Here is a 12,832-nt window from a genome sequence, read left to right on the forward strand (position 1 = left end):
TAAAATGTTTATACAAAAGATTCGAAAACTTAGAAGTATTTTTTTTTATATTAAATTAGGAAAAATTAACACAATTGTTTCTTCGGTGTGCTGTCGAAAACAAAGTTAAAAAAATAAAGAGATTGAGATTGAATAAACTTTTTAATGAAGTTATATTTACATTGCAAATTTCCGAAAAAAAATCTTTTTATGTAGACTTTTTCGTATATTTCAAAAAAAAATTAATTTTTTCAAAAATTCATGCAAAAGCTGGATGTTTCCAGTACTGCTTCAATTTAGCCAAAACAGCTGCTCAACTTTGTGAGCTCATTTGTCAAACATCATATATTGCTTGCTTTCAAATACTATATTAATTTATTTGATTTTATCAAATATATAATTATATGAAATTAACAATTTTGTGGTGGTGTTGGGACTATTTAGCAATATAATATATTTTGAACCATTATTTTACGAATCTTTTAAAAACTGCTAAAAAAGTTATTGCACACTTAACGCTTGCTCTAACGATTTCTGCAATTTAATTTAGGTTGAAAAGTATGCTCAAAAATAATCTAAATTGTTCCTTTTCACTGTATTGCATGCGCTTTCCCTTGATTCAGGATTTTTGTTTATTTGGGCAATAAATTATTATAGAAGAGCTCGAATTTAAACGTATTAATATCAAAATGAAGGCAATATTTTAATTAACTAAGATGCACTACGCTTTGTATACGGTGCAGTAGTTAAAGAGATATTAACGTTTTTAAAATGCAGAAGATTGATTTTTGTGCTTCGATATCTCCTCTATTTTTCATTACGTTGAATAATTTAAGTACCGTTATTAGCAGCAAGAAAATTCTATCGAAAATTTGCAATTTTGGTACATGCACTAAAATTCCATCAGATTACACTCAATATATCCGAGTACCTATTACTATTTCAAAAACCAGTAAGTTGGAGTATAAACATGCCCTTATATTCCTTACAACTGTTCCCATAATGGTTCAAGGTGGCAGTGCTGTATTTTTGTCATTTTGCCACACACTCATTCGCTTTTTCTGTCATTGCCATCTACATGTTTGTTATTTTTCTCTTGCGGTGACCGCCACACAGCCGTTGGATTTTCATTTGATTTACATTTTCATCATTTTCAATTCTATCGTGGGAAAAAGCAGTTGAAAATTGTGTGTATATATTGGCTTGTGGAATCCGCGGTCGTGCGAGGTTTTTCCGTGTATGCTGCCGTCATTGCTTTGCCTTTTAGCATTTCTTGTCATTGCATCGATATTTTCATGCAGTGTTTCTTCATTAAAATTTTCACTCGACTTCCAAACTAAATTGAATTAAGAAATAATATTAACGAAAACGAAATTCTTGCATTGAAGAAATGCTAGTGAAATGAAATAAAAATTTGGATGTGAAAGATTTCATGGAAGAAATTTGCGAGAATAAAAATCTGTAGTGTATTCGGCGTGTCTTTCGAGCGTAGAAAAATATAGAGATTTCAAAAAAGTGAAAAGCGTATACAGAATTGCAATAAATTTAAAATTGTGGAAAAGTGAAAATTTACAATTTTTAAATACATTATTGAGATTGTGTTGGCGGGGGAAAAGGTGCGCAATTGAAGAAATCTTGCGATAGACATTCAGAGCATTTGCCAAAGCAGGCGCATTAAGCAGAGCAAGGAAAAAGTAGCAGCAGCAATAATAATAAAAATTAGTGGCAAATTATAAACGACGACGACTGTGATACTCGTAGATGATGGCGTTGGCGCTGGTGGCGATGTCGCTTTGAAAACGCCACTATACAGACAAAATATACTAATAATTAAAATTAAATAATAAAAAGGGGTGTGATCGCGCAGCTGCTTGGCTATACGTTTGTCAACCAGCAAAGCACAAGCCTAAGTGGGCGCTCGTCAGGAAGAGGGTAAGTATTTTTGAAATTGCATGAAAATTAACGTTTCGCCTTGGTTACGCCTCGACAGGTAGAAAATTTTCAACAACCACGAACATCTCTGGGGGGGAAATGTGGATGGTAGAGGTGCCTTTTTGGCGCAGGCAAATGACGCTCGTGCACTAGCCAACAATATTGTGAAAAAATTATGAAATTTGCAAGCGTATCTGCAGTACATTGGTATTTTGCTGTTGTTTTTTAAGATGTTCACAATTTCCCTTGGTTGTAGTTCGGGTATTTTTTGCAGCTTTGTGTCTGGCCTGCTTTCAGTTTAAATTTTTGCGAAGTTTCTTCTTATCAAAATTTAGCTGATGAAAAGATAGTTGCCTAAAAATAATTCATTCATACATAAAAGAAGATTTTCTAGTCTCATAGTTGTTGTTGTTGAAATATGTTTATGTCTCGTGTCTGCTATTGAAATACTTGTACATGCATACTGAGATTTGTGCTTTTGCGCTGAATTGTGGTTTGTTGCTACGGCAGTACTTGGCATAATTTTATATATGTATAAGCGTGCGTTTACACATTCTTGTATATATTATAATTGCTTTGTTGATATATTGGATAGGTATGTATGTACCGTAAAAAATGCGAATATTTATTGTATTGTATTCACGTATTTTTGTGCTGCTTCAAGGTACAAACTGAAAAGCGCTAAGATAGCGGTTTGCTAAGTGGGAGTGAATAATTCGAATTCTTCTTGCTAATCTCTGGTGAAATGTTGATTCCTTGATATCAGTGAGGAATTCAGAATTGTATTGCCCACTTTTGGCTACATACGACAAATCGGCTGTCTGCTTGTATAAACTAACGGACACTGCGCTAAATAGGGTAGTTTTACTGGGGCGGTAGCCCTTGGTTGCGAAAACCCCAAGTCATTCTGATGCATATGTACATATGTATACCTGGCTACTCATCTTGTCGAAAAAAACCAGGTTAGATGACATAGACGACGTCTACCGATTACATTATTAAGGGTGATGTTCAGTGCACTAGGCAGGGCTGGTTTGCTGGGGTGGCAGCTCTTGCATAGGATTAGCCCTAGACATTCTGGCACGCAGAACCGGATGCCATGGGCTGAAAATGATCTTATACCCGGCAGAATATAGACAGGCCACAAATGCCATTCATCGGGGGTCTCTTACCATTTATTTAAATTCCCGCCCCCCCCCCCGAATGCAGGATATTGTATTATTGTTAAACTCCCACCTATCCAAAATCTACCCCGATATACTCAACATACATATGTATATCCGGCTTGTGAAGATCGATACTAACCTCTTATTTACGTGCCTCCTTAAACCATTCACCTGACACCGCTCTCCCTTTGGACCCACTCCATCAAACCAGCATGTTTCTTGAGCCTAACCTAAGCCTAAGATTGACGATCGGTATGTGAAGGCACCCGAACGACACTAACCATCTTTTCACAACCACCATCAAGCCCACTCATCGAACACCCCTCTCCCCCTGGACCCAACCTGTCGAAACAGCAAGTTTCCTGGGTCTATTAGATGAGCTAGACGAAGACGACCGGTGATTTACACTACACTGACAGGGAAAAATTACTGCTACAATAACAACCGGCATTTCCATGACAGTCGATTCTACGTTACCGGAATGACCCGCTTTTATATGGGTAAAGTTTATGCTGATACAATAATAACAACGTCCGGCTGTGCGTTACCAAGATTACATCTGGCCAACAAAAGCAACCTATGAGTTCACTGCACTTTGCAGGGCTTTGTAAACTGCTATAACATCAACAATAATAGGGGCGTTACTTGGAAAAACACTATTTTCAATTTTCGTACTACTTTTTGAAAAAAAATTGAAAATTTTTAATTTCAGTCAAGTTTCCGATCCGAAAATAGCTGTTGGGGTAAAAGCTACTTATTATACAAAAAAGAGAGGTCCTATTTTATCCTAGATATCTTAGGGTCGAAGTTTGTTCGCCCTTCTATTCTATTTATATTTCTATTCCATTTTGTCTACGTGCAAATTGCTGTCAAGCATATTTATTTATGAAATAATTTTTAGTTATTTCTTGTTACAATTTTCTCAATGTTGTTTATTAACTCAATTGAAATTTACTTTTTCATTCCATTACATTGAATTCCAATTGAATATTGAAAATAAATAAAAAAAAAAATATTCTTGTATCAACATTTCTGTTTTTCTTAATTGAACTATAGCGACGTTGTTGTAAATATGTTTATTTTGGGTAAAATGTACCGAAAAATAGCAAGCAAAAGCTGAATTGCGCTGTGTGAAAATCGTAAAATTGGTAAAGTATTTTAAAAGAAAATAAATACAGGAAAAGTATGTAGACACAGGGAGTGATCACGAGTTCAGCTATTTGGTCGGGGAAGAAGTTGGCTGCAGCAACGCTGCTCATCTTCAAATACCTCCACAAACTAAAGGGTACTTCTGCATATACTAGCGGTAACACTCGCACGCGTATTTAACATTGACGCCTGTTGGGACCCGTTGAGCAGGTGTTTCTATTTAGTTTAATATTGATGAATTTATTCTGAATGGAACTCATTTTTATTGACTCGTACTAAAGTCCATTGCACAAAAGGCATTGGGCAGTGAAAAACTAATGTTTATTATTTTGACGTGGAATGAAAATCGGTATGAATGAACCGATTGCGCAGGCAGCAATCAATGCGTCATCGTCAATCAATTGTTAAATTAGCCTGCGAAATTCCATTCGAAGCATGTTTACCTCGAATGCGCTGATAAGCAGCTAAACAAAATTTTCTGTCTATATTTTAAAGTATGAATGCATGCGTGTGTACATATATGCATGAAAATGTTTTTCTTTCAAGTTTATTGCTTATCAAAATCGTTATTGATATTCTAGCGCCCAATGAGCAATATAACCTAAGATTATTATGTAAATTTGTAGGTACTATATATTGTAAAAAAAAATGTTTGAAATGAAAAATGTGTAGTGGAAGGCGTTTCTTTCAAAGCAGGCAGAGAGTTTCAAAAGTAAATACAGAGGTCTTCAGACTTGTGAAGAATGCTTCGTTGTATGCAGGGAAGAAAGATGGCTTATCATCTTATCAGAATATCGTCTTATTAGAAATAACTTTAAACCGTCTCGAAAATGTTTAGGACAATGGTCATTATTTGCTCATCCGTATCGTGGCAGTGATAATCCTTACCGAGAAAATGAAAGTTTGAATATTGAACTATTCTCTGAATATTTGAACGAAATGGGCTTGGTTGAAGCATTTTGGCCGCAGTTCACACCTGTACTTCTATTTCGAGAGGCACTCGTCAATCGACCACAAGGGAAGGAAGGGTACGAAACGTACGATTCGCCAATTGATTTTCCAATTAATAATCCCAAATCAACAATAGTGAACTGTACGCTATGCAACAAATCCGACCTTGTGCTTATAAGCTAAAATATTGTACAGAAACAGCTGCAATATTTTGAGCTTTACAGCTGTTTTTAATGTCTCAGGTGCATCTGTCATTTTCGCTGTTGCTAGAGTAGTTATTGCTGCTGTATGTAGAGCCTTAGTTGCTGTTGTGGTTGTTGATATTGCGTCGTTCCAGCTGCTAGCTATCTATACTCCGCATTCATCAGTACTTGATTTTTTTTCACTTGATATCTGCAGGTTCCTCTCATCTGCAGCTGCCACAAAACCTCCGCTGCCTCTGTCGCTACTTGTGATTTGTTGACCGCTTTGTTGTTGTATTTGTGTTTCCCTCCTATCTAGTGATTGTATGGCGTTTGGTAATATTTTAAGATGATGCAGAAAATATGCACGTAAAAATATTTGTATTGTTGTTTCCAACTGGTTTTCTTTCGTTGTTTTCTTATTCTTCTCACTTATAAGAATATAAGTGATAGCAGCTGTTTTGTACTGTCTTTGTTCCCACGTACATTCACATTCAAGGATGCAAAGCACTGCTCATATCATGTAACTTCAATTAAAGGAGAGAATTGCCCTATATTCTATATGTTTGTATTTGTATATTTGTTTAATTCCTCTCTTAATTTTGCACTGAATTACTGTTTGTCGCTACTCTATTTTGATCCTTGTTGCTGTTTTTGTGAATGCTCGAGAGTTTTGCTGGAGTGGAAGTTCTTGGCCGCATATGAATCGGGGTTGATCAGGTAACGTATACCCGAATGGCGTGATGATTGCTCTATAAGTCCAGTAGTTGGTATTATGTGTAATAGAATACTGTAGTCCGTTTGATTGGCTTCACTAATGGGCCTTATTTTAGACATTGCCAAAATACTCTGTAGACGATGTTTTTTTTATAATATACATATACCTGTATATCATGATTCAATTATTAAAGGTTTGCTCACTTGTGACATTAGAATTCTGACACTCCCTTACAAAAGGTCGTATTTAAGAAGGGCGAAGAAAGTGGAAGAATTAAATACCTTTTTGGTAAAAATTACTTAATTATAAATAAATATAGTCCCAGAATAATATTTTATGAATTCCGCCAAAATGACGCTATTGTGTTACCTAAGCATTATGACCCTAATGAATACTTTCATAGAAGAAATGGATTTATTATAAATTTAGTTGACTAAAATCAAACTTTAAACATACTCATGCCATGTGACTACCATTCGGAGGTGTACGAATTCGAAACCCCGGGCTCGAAATAGCAAATGATAGAAAATATTGTTAGCTTTCGCCCCTCGACAGACAATGGTAAACCTCTGATTGTATTTCTGTCATGAAAAAGCTCTTCATAAAAAACCATATGCCGTTCGGAGGCTGTGAGTATTTACATATTATAAAATTAACTCTTATTAGTAAGTTATATATTTTTAAAACAATCTAGTGAGCACTTTCGCAGCCTATATTTGAAATGAGATGTTTTAAGCTTTGTACAAGCTTTTCAAAAATTCAACAATTCAAAATTTCAAACTGTATAATCAAAATAGGCTATATTGTGTTTTTATTTATAATTTTTTAGTCTAATAAAAACATAGTCTAGTATATACAAGAAATTAATATTTCTGTATACCACATAAGAGCATGGATTCCTATAAAAAAACCTAAGTTTATTATTGAATTAATAAAGTGCCATTTGAAGTGGCTGAAAAAACGTCCAAATCTATCATACAAAAGAAGTGTCGTGCATTTCGTGACTTCTTTTGAGTACTGTAAGTCACCACTGAGTACAAATAAAATGCTTATTTGAGATTTTACAATGAGGGCTATGAATTCATGCAATTTTCAATTTCATGGTTTAGTACTGAGTACTTTTGAAAACTTTCTTGTGCCCAGCATCGATACTTTTAAAAATCGGGTTCTGGCTATTGTTTTGGAGACGAGTACTTATTACCTTAGGTACCAATTCTGCCCAACACTACTTTCAATGCAGCTGAGGCTTTTTGCTGACTGCAATGCACTCCGAGGTTTCACATTGTATTAGACGTAATTCAAAGGTTATTTAAAAAAAATTTTTTTTTCGCCACAGCTATGATATTTAAAAACATATGCATTTTCAATACCCCAATCGCAATCAACCAAGTAACATCTTCGACTTAAAATACCTGAATTAGTGGAACAAAAATATGATAAGAAAAACATTCAAATTGGTTAAGTGGATGAGAAACCAACAGCACAAAACATACAAAGAAAGTGCAAAGCAAGCAAACTGTTCGCGAAAGTGTTTCTAAACAATTGTTTTCGAATTGTCCGCTATTTTTGTTTATATTGCTTGTGGGCTGCTCAAAGTAGCCGTTTTGGCCCACTTAACGACGCATCGACGTTGCAATGTGGGTCAAAATCATGTTCGCTGGAAGATTCTGCCTTTCCGTTGCACATAAATACACACATTTGTGCATAAATATGCATGTATACAGAAATATATACACACATCTAAGACTCTTTTCAACGCATTTGCAACTTTGCAGCTGACTCTATGTGCCCCTTTTGCCTCATTAGTTGCCCTTCACACACTACACCCTGTTCCAGTTTGGTAAGCGCTCGATATTGCCGAGAGCCAGCCGCCACTCATGTATTCGTATGTAGACGCTTTTAAGTTGTCGACACTTTGACGTCTCACATGTTTGCTCCTACAATTAACGTTTTTCACTTAACATCATCGACATACTTTGTATGTAGTAGTTCATTTCCTCTCCTCTACATGCTTTCCTTTTTATTTTGTTTTATTCGTGTTTTGTTTTGCTCTACACTACAATGCATTTTTATTGTTACTGCTGAGCGCTTTTACATTTTGGCGGCTGCTTGTAGCATTTTGCACTTGGTCAACATATGCCTAGTTGGCCCAGTGCAGCTGCATATGTACGTATGTATAAATAGATATGTATTTGTGTATGCATGTGAGAACTTATTGTAAATGCGTGCAGCTGAACACTTTTGCTGACTGACAACCAGCAGAGTTGAATGGAAATAAAAACAAAAGAGCTGAAAACGCTGAAAAGTTCACGCAGCAACAACCATTGCTATTGTGAGTATTCGCAAAACAAAGTATTGGTTGTAATTTGCAAGGTACTTGCGACTGTAGTGGTGTAAAAAAGATGATGAATTACCCTTTGAAACAACAAAAATTACCCGACACTTTATTTACTCTCATTTTTAATTTTTTGTTGTCAGCCCATCCAGAGGATTAACTCATGGGAAACCTTGATATTTATATTTATTTATAAAATTTGGCGCGTATAAACTTTTTTGGGTTTTTGGCCGAGCTCCTCCTCCTATTTGCGGCGTGCGTCTTAATGCTCTACAAATGGAGGGACCTACAGTTTCAAACCGACTCCGACCGGCAGATATGTTTTATGAGGAGCTTTTTCATGGCTGAAATACACTCGGAGGTTTGCCTTTGCCTTCCGAGCCACTAACGTTTAAAAAATAAGGGAAAATTCTCGGAATAAACCATACCCATCTAATTTCATTGTAACACCAGCCAAAATTATAGAACCTAATACTGGGTGTTCTATATTAGCCTTAGGTAATAATAATGCACCAAAAATATTGGTATTTCCAGGTGTAAAGGGGTTTTTTCTGTCTTATAGGTACATATTTAAAGAATAATTTCTGAAATTTTCAAAAAAAAAAAAATTTTATCTCCTCGAAAAAAAGGGGCGTCCGCGTTGTCAGCATAACTCCTGACAGGATCATTAAAAATGAAAAGACTTATTTTTGTTTTAGTTAAGACCATAAACTCGTGCTTGAACGAAGGAAAGAAAAAAAAATTAAAAATTGGAATTTTGGCAGGCATTTTTCCAAAAAAATGAAAATTTCGGCCAAATTTGCTTGACATTTTGTTTTTTTTTTTTTAAATAGTTGTAATTGAAAAGAAAAGAAAATCCTTCGTTCAAGCACGAGTAAATTGTATCTCGAATGCCTGTGTAAAATTTCATCAAGATCGGTTCAGTAGTTTTCAAGAACATTTGACAAGCGACTTTGAAAATACGGTTCCGAGAAAAACGCGTTTAAAGTTTTGAGTAACAATAAAAGTGGCTTGGAGCGCACACCTACCGAAGGCGGTATCTCCGAAACTATTATTCGGATCAACTTGAAAATTTAGGATAATGTTCTTGAGATGTTGTAGAAATTAATAAGCAAACAAATCTATTTTTTGAACCCACGAAACCCATATAACCCCTTAAGTCAACTCCGCACTGGCAATTTGCAATTGCGGTTTAAATCTGTCTCCGATATGGAAAATTCCTTTGCCTCACCCTCGCAGACGCAAAACTGCATATCATCACCTTATATACAGGTATGCATTTGACCATTTGGCATTGTACCATCTGTTATACAAAGCATCAACAGCACCCTTGAGCGAACTACGTCCGTAAATGGTAAACAGATGTTCAGTGGAAATATATGCATTTCTGTTTAAAAGCTAGAGAAATGAGATTTGGCAGCAGATTAATAACACTAAGCGGCAATTTTGTGGCAACTGAAACCAGCTAGGACTCTTAACATTTTCTGAAAGTATACCTATTCAGTAAGAAAAAACTCGCTGGTTTAGAAAAAGTTAGTTCGTTTTTTTACGGTTAAGACATATACAGAAAAATTGCATGGGATATATTTTTTCAAAACATTTTGACCCATTAGCTCCCACCTAATAGATTCGTTTTGCCCATTATTTCAAAAAATCTCTTGTAGAAACCACCAACTTAAGAATCCATAGAGCAGCTAAACTAACACTATTTTCACTACCCATAAATGGAAACATTCTCGTGGTATAAGACTAAGAAACCGTTTGATTCGCTCTATTTTTACCATTTCTTTAATGCTACATGATTTTGTAGTTGGGTTTTTGGAGTTGGAAAGCCAACTGAGACAATGTTTGCGTTGAGGTAGAAGAGACTTCTCAATACATTTTTTGACTAATTTTGAATTCATTTCCTTCAAGAAATGTGTAGTTGATAGTTTTGCTATTAGGCATGCGACAAATAATGAACTTTTAGCCTTTATTATGGAATCTGAAGTTGACTTGGCTACTAAGGTTTAGTGACATGATAATGAGATACATATATGTATATAATTTTTTTGGTCTCTTGTTGTAGCAGCATAAACATGAACCCTTTCGCATCATTCGACGGAATAATCCGCGAAGAAAAACTCGCTCTGATCACCAAGAGCGGAATAGTCCGCGCGAACAAAAACTCTCTTATTACCAAGAACGGAATAATCCGCAATGAACTACAATAATATTTTGTTCAAGTTTGAGCGAAATAAATAATTTTGGTAATCCTGTAACATTAGGTATTTTGAGTACATCGCGCATTTCAAGAGGTGATGCAAAAGGGTTAATCATAGATATACAGGACATGCTGCTGGACTGAGAGTCCTTGGGTAGATATAAATCCGAGTCGTTCCAGCAGCGTACAACTGACTGCCGTAGGAACGTCTTTTTTTTCTGATAAATAACCTTTTCTTAATTACAATTCACGTCATAACAAAGTCTTCAAGAACCCACTCTGACATATGGAAAGAATTCATATAACTTTGACTGCAACGCACATAAGTTTAAGGAATGTTTTCACCTAAATTAACTGAAAAAATACACGAATAGAGTAACCTCTTCCTTTTGAGAAATTTATGTGAAAATGCTACTTACACCACTTGCACTCAGCTATTGTCTGCTGGCTGTTAGCCATTTAAGTTTTATTTTCGCGCGCCGGCCCCATTCTTTGTAAGATATTTACAATTCGTAGACCGCTGATTATCGCTAACTAATTAAATATGTTCTTTCTATTTTATCTTGGTAAACAATCGGTTGTGAATCGCACACTTTCATTTGTCATCGAGGCGATAGAGTCTTTACTCATTTACATATGTGAACAAATCTCAGTTCCCTGCCTGCTTTGAAGGTTGACATTTCGGCTGAAAATCAACACGGTTATTGAACTTGCAGCGAATGAATTCGAATGACAAAAACATATGTATGGGACATTGAAACAGACAACATATGTATGTAAACAATTTTTCATACAACTATTCGATTGTCTTATCACCCACCAAACCATTCAACGGCATATTTCATAAGTCGATTGACCTTGGCGCAGGAGGCTGGCATGGCCCCTGCGGCGACTACCGCAGTAAGTAGTGACTAATCGCAAACCCATCAGCCGCCTTTCAAAATATTTCCTCACCCATAATATACTTATATATGTTTTTATTTAAAAATATTGACCTTTTTAAATTTCTCTCAAATATCTTTCTTATTATTATGTATATGCTTGCTTTCTTTTAATTCCACTGGCATTACATTGAATACATTTAATGTCAATTAGGCATATTATTCCAGATGATTTATTTATTAGCATTCGCTGGCTGGTATACACATGCTTGATTAAAGAAAATATTAATTGTACATGCATACATATTTATACGGCCATATGTGAATATAATAATTAAAAATTAACAAATTTTGACATTGAAAATTGAAATTAAAACATTTAAAAATTTCGCAAGCAATTGTGCAAGCATATTTGTGCATATATATGTATGTATGAATCTACAATTGTATTTATTAATTTGGTGGGGTCTGTTTTGCTGTGGCTTGTCCACATGCAAACATTTGTACATCTCCAATCTTTACATTATTATAAATGGCTGTGTGGCTGCTGCTCTGCCGGAAAAATGTACCATTTACGTTCTGGTGTATTTCTAGTGTATTTGGAACCCAGACTAGTTTTGGTGACGATGACTGCTGTAGTGTAATTTAAACAGACCTAGCCGCCTAACAGCTCACACTTTTTAAAAAATTGAATATTCTGATCTTAAAGCGGTTATCGCGGCATTAAATTATTTAATGAACTCCAAATTTCAGCCCAAGTAGCGTCGGTATATAAATAATTTTAGGATCACCCTTCGTATAAGCGGATCACTTTCTCGTCGTATCGATGTTGCTTCCATCACTTTTTCTTTTCTTCTTAATTCAATAAATCCTCAGCTACCCCGCCTTTGCCAGATTTTTATTTGCATAAAGAAGTATATCACATCAAGACGATAACTTCCTTTCCAACATTGTAACTGGTGATGAAACGTGGTGTTTCCAACATGAACCTGAACCTAAGCGTCAAAGTGCCGAATGGAAGGCCCCAGACGAGCCACCACACAAAAAATCGCGTTTGGGGAAGTCAGAAATCAAGTCGATGCTCATTTGCTTTTACGATTCCAAGGGAATTGTCCACAAGGGGTTCGTGCCAATGGGCCAAACCGTCAATGCAATTTTCTATCTTGGCGTTTTGAAGCGTTTGTTGCATCGCACTCGTCGAATTCGCCCTGAATACCGCGAAGGAGTATGCTGGCGCTTATTGTATAATAATGCACCATCTCATCGGATCCACTCTTGTGACTGATTTTTTGACTATAAATCGCATTTTAACCATCTATCACTCACCGTATTCGCC

General features: G+C 35.7%; 1 protein-coding gene across 2 annotated transcripts in view; it reads left to right on the plus strand.

Annotated features, from left to right (window-relative positions):
* The first annotated feature begins 1,065 nt into the window (after positions 1-1,065).
* Positions 1,066-12,832, plus strand: part of LOC129243831 (ras-specific guanine nucleotide-releasing factor RalGPS1) — a 50,625-nt gene continuing 38,858 nt past the window's right edge. For both annotated transcript variants that reach the window (XM_054881172.1, XM_054881171.1), the window contains exon 1: positions 1,066-1,911. The gene's annotated coding sequence lies outside the window, so the exon portion shown is untranslated. The remainder of the gene's footprint in view (positions 1,912-12,832) is intronic.

This window comes from Anastrepha obliqua, chromosome 4 (genome assembly GCF_027943255.1).
Source record: "Anastrepha obliqua isolate idAnaObli1 chromosome 4, idAnaObli1_1.0, whole genome shotgun sequence".
In the NCBI taxonomy this organism is placed as follows: Eukaryota; Metazoa; Arthropoda; class Insecta; order Diptera; family Tephritidae; genus Anastrepha; species Anastrepha obliqua.